Below are 9409 nucleotides of genomic sequence, written 5' to 3'. Positions count from 1 at the left end.
TTCTCACTTGCACATGGCATACTTGCTCGTGATGTCGTATTTAATGGCCATATGTCATTCAAGCTTACAATAATACCAATTTCCCTTTCATAGCATCAACCACATATTCATGGGATAATCAAAACACATTCCATAATAAAATTTAAGCATTAAACACATGGTATAACATTACATTAATTATGTATACTCACCATAGTAAAAGCTTTCATTTCATTTCACTTTTTCATATTCTAATCAATTCATCAAAACTAAATTAACATACCAATTTAGATTTCAGCCATAAACAACAATAACATTAACAACTTGCTTATTTCATCATACAAACTTTCCTCAGGTTCGAATACAACTACTTATTCCGAATTAGTCCATAACCTTGTTAAACCTCGTTCTAAGCCCGAATGTTATTTTCCTTGATCTATAATATCGCATTTAGCTTAATAATTAGTCACATTATTCATTAGGGTTCAAAAATCATATTTTTAAAAATTTACATTTTGACCCCTAAACTTTCACATATTTGCACTTTTTCCCCAAGGCTCGAAAAATGATTTTTATTTAATTTTCCCATTCTATAAGTCTAGCCGAACCATTTTCATAACTATAGAAAACTACAATTCTCATCATAACACCCTTTTATATCATTTTTACAACTTTTACATTTTAGTCCTTTTTAGGTGTTTTCATGAAAAATCACCTAGTAAAAGATGTTTATCAAGCTTTAATCTTTCATATTCTACCATTAAACATCAAAATACTAACATTTCATGAATGGGTCAATTTTTCAAACATAAACCCTAGCTCAAACTAATGGTAGAAATGAGTAGATCATGTTCCCGGGACTTCAAAAATGCATAGAATGTTAAAAACGAGGCTCGGGAGTACTTACTATTGAGCTTGGAAGCTTGAAACCCCTAACCATGGCTTCCCCCTTCCTACATTCAATCGTGAGGAAGATGGATGAGAAAATTTTTGTTTTGTTTTCCCTTTTTAATTCATTTAATTACTAAATTACTAAAATACCCTTAATGTCTTTCTTTGAAATTTTACCTAACCATGTCCATTTTTGTCCAAATTTTTATAAATTGGTCAAATTACACTTTAAGGGCCTCTAATTAATAATTCAATTCAATTTCATACTTGAAGCTTCTAGAACTCAAGTTTTACAATTTATTCAATTTAGGCCTTAAAGCCAAATTAAGCACTTTAGACATAAACTTTCCTCATGAAATTTTTACACAAACATATCATAGGCCTTATAATAATCATAAAATAATTATTTTGAATTTGGATTTGTGGTCTCGAAACAACTATTCCGACTAGGCCCTAATTCGGGATGTTACACTAAGATTTCGCCTAAAGAAACTACTAAGTCAATTCTAGAGACTTAAAACTTTCATCCATGCCTAACTTTCCTAAAGAACTAAAAAAAATGATGGTTACGATTTGCATGCTTTATTAAAAATACACTTATGTCATATTTCAGTTAACATAACAATTATTGAAATAATCGAACTTTATTCATACTTAACAAAATTTCAAATTTTTGAACAAAATATAACCTAGTCATAACTGAAAGAAAAATTTATTTTGAGTGGAAATAATTTCAATTTTCCGGTCCCCCTACTTAAGATGAACAATGTCCTCTTTGTTAAAAATGAATAAATACTACACACCAGGTAGGATTCTAGGAACGAGGAGGTGAGTCAATTTGACTGCTTAAGTACCAAGTTCTCTCTAAATCCAATCCTAGACATGTATATATCTATTGCCACACTTTATACTTTGCGACTTGTTCATTTTTATTAATGATTTCCACCTCTTGTTTTATTATGCGAAAATAAAAATTCCTAATTAAACTTAATCCTAAAATAACCTAAGAAATAAAATAAAGTCAAGATCCCCCTTTTTATTTATTTGCAGATCCTTCTGAATTCGACTCATCTTTTTCTCCATCATCTTTGTTTTTGCATGAATCGCTTGGACCCTTCTTCGATAGTGGACTCCATGGTTCAAATATGAAATCTGGAAACTCAGGCCCAAAAATAAATGGGTCATTGCATATTTTCGTAAGAGCGCTTCTCATTGAGTCATCCCTTATTTTTTAATATTTCCAGTAACCTTGTTGATGCAACTATATATGTTGCATTATGTCCATCAAATTTGACAGCTTTTCTCGAAGATCTGGGCGAAGCGATTGAGTTTTGAACATTGAAGTTGCGACATCAGGTTTGGCTTCTAGTTCCATTGGTTCTTCCTTATCAAGGATTTCAGCTGATTACATCAGTTCGATCTCTGTGGGATCTTCTTCTTCTTCTTTGGGATCCTCACTTTCTTTAATTCGTTGCTATAGAACAGAGTCTCCAGCTATTCGGTAGAGGTCCCAATCTGTGATTGTGCCCTAGCTATAACCTGTCTTCTTTACGTTTGCAGGAATTTTAGCTTTCAAGCACAAAATGGTTATCATAAAAGGGAAGTAAGCTGGGCCAGAACATGTAGCGGCACAATTTCGCATTTCTCTCAGGATGATTTTTCCCACATCAATGGTCTTTCCAAATAAAATCAAGTATTATAAGACCATTCACTCTAATGAAATTGTAGTCCCATGTGAAATAGGAATAAGGCTAAATCGGATGAAATAGAACCATACCTTCACGAGTTGTATTAAATATTATCTTCGATAAGTGTGAATTCCTTGTTTTGACACGGTCCACTTAGAACCTAGAACTGTAAGTTCCTCGAGAATTTCTTGCAGACTTTTAGACTCAATATTGCTCATCAAGGAAGAATATTCGTCGTTTTCAAAATCAGGTAATTCAAAGAATTCATTAATAGCGATTGAGGTTATTGGTACCTTGATTCCATGAACCGAAACTTCCATCAACTTGCTTGAGATTAAATTCGCATAAAATTCATGAACTAACTCCTCATCCACACTAGGTCTATTCTCACAAAACAACTCCCAATTGAGAGCTTCAGCAACGTGACGAATGCGCACCATGAAATCAATGTAATTACTTTCTTTCAATGTAAAGCCTTTCTCTAGATGCATTTGTTGATTCTTGAAAATACTTTCGTATCTCGCTTTGGCTTCTTCATAATGGAATTTGTTTTGTGATTCATGAATTATTTTCTAAAAAATTTAATTAGTATAAACTATTAATAATTCAATAAATTAAAATTTTAAATAATTAAATAAAATTAAAATTTTAGGAGAAAAATTTGTCTTACTACCATTTTTATAAAAATCAAGAACTCCTAAAAAAGATAATTATAAATCAAAAGAGGTCAATTTAGGATAGGTTGGTGGGCTGTCGGCTAAGGATGATGGTGCGAGGCTGGTGTGCCACAAAGATGTGCGTGGGAGCAGGCAGCAACGGGGCTAGGAGCAGCACTAGGCGCGCGGATCCTTGCAAGCGCGTCGAGCAAGCCTGGGAGTTGTTGGAGTTGGACGTGCGGCAGGTGCAGCGCCAAGAAACAGGCTGCTAGGTGCGCACTGTAGGAGGGAGCTGCTGGCCAAATGGGTGAGGGTGCCGAGTAGCTAGGCGATTGGGGGCTTGCGAGACTTAGGTGATTTGATATTTGGTGGGGATGGAGTTTGAGTGATGATTAATGGAGAAGGTTGATGGAATTTATAAGGAAAGGGAGCAGGAGTTTACTAGAATTCTTAGAACAATTTATTAATTAAAATATTCTAAGTTCTAATCTTATACAAGGTTAACAAGAATTAATAATTAATATAATGCATATTAAATTATTATTTGCTATTAATTTATTAAAAATAAAAACTTATTAAATAAATTATGATTAAATTTAAACTAATCCTAACTTTATGTAAAATTGATAATAATTAATATATATTATAATAGATATAATTATATATTAATGATTATCATCTTATTTATCAAATTAAAAACATTTATTCTAGATGCCTTTTGAAAATATTTACAAAAGAGGAATCTAATTTTGAAAATAATTCAATTAAGTACCTAGACTTAAAGAACATTTTAATTTGAGTTGCAATTTAAAACTTGGATCAAAATTGACCCTTTTATTTGAAAAACTAAAAATTTATTTTTCCATTTAAGGAATAATTTCTCAAAAAATTATGTTAAAATCAATTCCCAGAAAAGATTGGAGGGGTCACAAGCGGTTCCGCTTAAGTTCCAATCTCCTAGACAGAATTTATTTAGACATACTAATCCTGAAAATATACCCTAAACCATTTATTTAAAAAGGAAAACAAGAAAAATTAATCATCTGATAAAATGAACAAGATTCGATCCCGTTCAATTTTATCTCCCTAGTAATGTTTTACGCGTTGAGCATTAACTCGAAAATTACGTCCCTTATTTTGATGTTTGACAACTCTATATGGATAAACTCGATGTATCATAAATGGACCGGACCAACATGATTTTAACTTGCCTGGAAAGAACCTTAATCTGGAATTGAATAACAAGACTTGCTGACCTGCTTCAAATTCTCGAACTCGAATGTGCTTGTCATGCCATTTCTTAAGTCTTTCCTTGAGTAATTTAGTATTTTCATATGAGAACATTCAGAATTCTTCTAACTCGTTGAGTTGGAGCAACCGTTTCTCTTTAGCAAGCTTAAGATCCAAGTTGAGTTGTTGAAGAGCCCAGTAAGCTTTGTGCTCTAACTCCAAGGGCAGATGACAGGCTTTCCTAAAGACCAACCTATAGGGTGACATCCCTAAAGGTCTCTTGTATGCTATCCTGTAGGCCCATAAAGCGTCATCCAATCTTTTGGACCAATCTCGTCTATTTAGGCAAACTACCTTCTCAAGTATGCCTTTGATCTCTTTGTTTGCTAGTTCAGCTTGCCCATTCGTCTGTGGATGGTAACCTGTGGTAACCTTGTGCTTCACTCTATGTTTGTCGAGTAACCATTTCAACTACTTGTTCACAAAATGGGACCCTTCATCACTGATGATGCCTCTTCAGGTTCCAAACCTTGTGAACACATGTTTCTGCAAAAAATTCATCACAATCTTAGTATCGTTTGTCAAATATGCCTCAGCCTTAACCTACTTAGACACATAGTCTACTGCTACCAATATGTACTTGTGACCAAAAGGCAGAAGGAAAGGACTGAGAAAGTCAATACCCCAAACATCAAATAATTCTACCTCAATGATGTTTGTTCAAGGCATCTCATTTATGTTGGTGACATTTCCAACCCTTTGACATCAATCACAACTCTTTACGTAATCATATGCGTCTTTGAATAGTGTTGGCCAAAAGAATTCAGCTTGCAATACCTTGGCCGTAGTACGTATACCTCCGAAGTGTCCCCCATTCGGAGCTGAGTGGCAATGGTATAGAATCTTATGCACTTCATCTTCTGCCATGCATCTCCTGATCATTTGATCTACACACTTTTTAAACAAATATGGGTCCTCCTAGAAATAGTACTTCATAAAACTTTTTCTTTTGATGATACGCCTTTTCAATCAGCATCAAACCACAAGCTAAATAGTTAGCAATATTAACAAACCAAGGGGTATTATGGACATGATTTACTTTAAGTATGTGTTCATCTGGAAATGTCTCTTGAATTGGTATAAGTAGAGAATTCCATTCTTGCGACTCCAATTTGGACAAGTGGTCTGCTACTTCGTTTTTTACTCCCTTTCAATCTTGAATTTCTAGATCGAACTCTTGAAGTAAAAGTACCCATCGGATCAATCTCGGCTTAGCATCTTTCTTGGCAAGTAAATACTTAATTGATGAATGGTCTGTATAGACAGTCACTTTGGTACTTACAAGATAAGATTGAAACTTGTCAAAAGAAAACACAATAGCAAGTAACTCTTTCCCTGTTACCGTATAATTCAGTTAAGCTCTTGTCAGAGTTCGACTTGCATAGTAGATGGGTTGAAAAACTTTGTTCTTTCGCTGGCCCATGACAGCTCCTATCGTGAAGTCACTTGCATCACACATCAATTCAAATGGCAAATCCCAATCTGGTGTGACGATTATGGGTGTCGAAACGAACCGACTCTTCAAATTGTTGAAAACTCTTAAGCACTCCTCATCAAATTTGAATGTCGTGTCCTTATCCAATAATTTGCATAAAGGTTTAACAATTTGGAGAAAGTCCTTGATAAATCTTTGATAGAAACCGGCGTAGCCCAAAAAGCTCCTAACACCCTTTACAGATGTTGGAGGTGGGAGTTTCATGTCTCGTTATCTGATGTCATGTCTCATTATTCGATGCCCTAGAGCAATTGTAATGCCCCTTATCTGTATTCAATGCCAGAATAGGGTTACGGAGCATTACCGGACTTACAAAACAATTAAACATTCATTTAGTAAACATTTTCTCAATACAAGCATTCATCATTCAATCTTAATCAATTCGTCCCTTGTACAAGCCTACGAGGCCCTAAACATGCTTTGGGAATGATTCGGGACTAAACCGATAACTCAAGAAACTTTCACAAAACTTTGAAAATTTTTCTCAAAATAGGGGACACATGCCCATGTGGCCAGGCCGTGTGTCTCACATGGCCACCAGACACTCCGTGTCATAGGCCGTGTGGACATTCGAAGTGGGAGCACATTGCCATGTCCCAGCCCGTATCCAACCCTTTGTAACTCTCTGAATTGGGTATCACGGCCAACAGACACGCCCGTGTGCCCTAAAAATGGCCACACACGCCCGTCTGCCAGGCCATGTGCTAGGCTGTGCCAAACCTGTAAGGTATACTGACTTATGCCACACGGCCAAGTCACACCCCCGTGTATGAGACCGTGTGGAGCATGATAACTTTATTGCTAAAACCACACCAGGGGACACATGACTGTGTAACACAATTGTGTGTCACACACAGCTGAGACACACGCCCATGTGGACAAAAATAGGCTATTTACAAAGCCAATTTGCCACCCTATTTTTACATACCTGCACAAGCATAATTTGCAACATTTTATAACTCAATAGGTAGCTAATCCATAACATTTCATACACATATTATATCAATTCAACTACAATCATTTCTAAATTCAATGTTCAAACAATATAACCAACTGAACATGGTATTCAAGTAACTAATTTATAATCAAGCATTTTCCATTCATATGCCTATCACATATCAAGATAACATTTACATATTTCTATTCCATTTACTACTTGCCAAAACATACCATATTGAATACTTATACACAACCAAAGCATTATGCCAAGTTAAGCCAAATCACATGGCTTTATCGTATACCACAAAATGTACCAAAATCACTAGCTCAAGTAACCATAACTATCATCTTTATAACTAGCCTATACATGCCATATTTACATATATCCATGAGTTCAAAGATACCAATCAGCAACTGAATAGTGTGATGTGTATCTCTGACTTAATCCGAATCGAGCGAGCTATCGAACCTCTATAAAACACAGAAAAGAAACAGAGTAAGCTTTATAGCTTAGTAAGCCCATATTCAGAATTAAACTTACCATTTATACATAATCAATACAATAAATGAGGTATACTCAATTCAATTATCAATTGCCTAAACAAAAGCATTCATCAACAAGTTAGTCACATAAATGTATGTAATCATCCACTATCAATTCCACTATTCCGAGCTATGATCAGTAAGCTCCTCTTGAGCTGATGAACAATAAGCTCTATTGAGCTGAAATGGTAAGCTCTGATGAGCTGAAAACAGTAAGCTCTTACGAGCTAATATATCGGTAAGCTCATACGAGCTATGGTGAGTCCGCAACACATGCAGGATCTCGACCAAAACAGTAACCCTAGTGATATGTCATTCATATCCTACGACTTTGTACGGTTCAAACAGAACTCGGTATTCAATAATTCTCATCAATTAGGTATTTGAACTCAGTAATATCATTTGCTTAATTATAGTAACACTCCAAATTTGGCCTAGACGTTATGGCCGAATCTGGCGACGTCACATTGAAGTGTAAAGTTTTATACAATTGAAAACCTTTAATGTATTTGACCTTTTCGTGTGTTTCTAATGGTGATTCTGAGATATGTTGTGTAACAACCCTAACCCGTACCCGTCACCAGGATGGGGTTACGAGGCATTACTGATCATAAAACAATTCAAAACAAACTTTCATTTCAAAGTTAAGCCTCTAGTAATAATTAAATTTTAAAAAAAACAACTAACATGCTTCCATTCTTTAATTCATATAATTACCAAGATTTTATTTAATCAATACAACAAAAAATCATGAAAATCGGATGTTAAATTCATAACCGGTATATGTCGTTTACATACCAATCATACATGTATATTATAACAATTATGGCACTCAGATAATTTAAATATAAAATATCTATTATCTTACTATTTTTATACACATACTAGTTAGTAAGCAAACACACATCATTCCATCTTATAAATAAATGATATATTCCATTATAGCATTTGTTTACCTAAATACAACACTTGTATATCATAAATACATGAAAGTAATAATCCGCTTAGCATATGCCAAAATATATCATTAACTTAACCAATTGAACCACTCAAATAAATTGTTCAAAATGTTCCATTAATGAGTCATTAAAACGATACATAATCATATTCAGCTCATGTCTATTCGACAACCAAAATCTATTTATGAATATTAATCGATTTTATCCATGTAATCAAACATATCATTATTTTATAACATAAGCATATCCCAATGTACCACAAATGAATGACATTCATTTTACTAATTAATGCATTACATATTATAAATACATATATATCTTGAGTTAATAAACATGTCATACCATTTCTTCTCGTGCAAAAATTATATACATATATGTATGCAGGTGCCAAATCACCAAGTTGTCCATAACCCTTTTACATATTTTCACCATATAACTGAGTACGCAAGTACATTATACTAACTTCCAAATCAATTCATGTTACAATTTATACTTCACAAGAATAGATCAATATCCAAATATAAACATGTATTCAAAGCATCAATCTTACATACCATGTAATAAACATATCAAACAAACTTATATCATGTTCAGATATAATCAAACAACCTTTAATACCGAATCACATATAACACATTGACAAAATACAACAATTAAATTCACATATAGCTTTACCTATGCATACCATAGTCGAATCAACCACATTTTCATCCATAATCATTAACCATTTCAAAGCATATAATTACCGCAAATACTTTACATTCATAGCACGTAACATTATAACCATGATGTACATAATCCATAAGCAACATAACCAAATTCAAACATAAAAGTTAAGCCATTTTTGTATGGCTTAGATTACACATAACCATAATTCAACATTCCTAATCATAATCCAGCCTATACATGCCATAGATTCGGAAATTCACTTATAAAGATACCGAAGACAGTCGATAGTGTGATAAGCTT

This window comes from Gossypium arboreum, chromosome 8 (genome assembly GCF_025698485.1).
Source record: "Gossypium arboreum isolate Shixiya-1 chromosome 8, ASM2569848v2, whole genome shotgun sequence".
Classification (NCBI taxonomy): Eukaryota; Viridiplantae; Streptophyta; class Magnoliopsida; order Malvales; family Malvaceae; genus Gossypium; species Gossypium arboreum.
The sequence above is the reverse complement of the archived record's forward strand: the minus strand, read 5'-3'. Positions refer to the sequence as shown.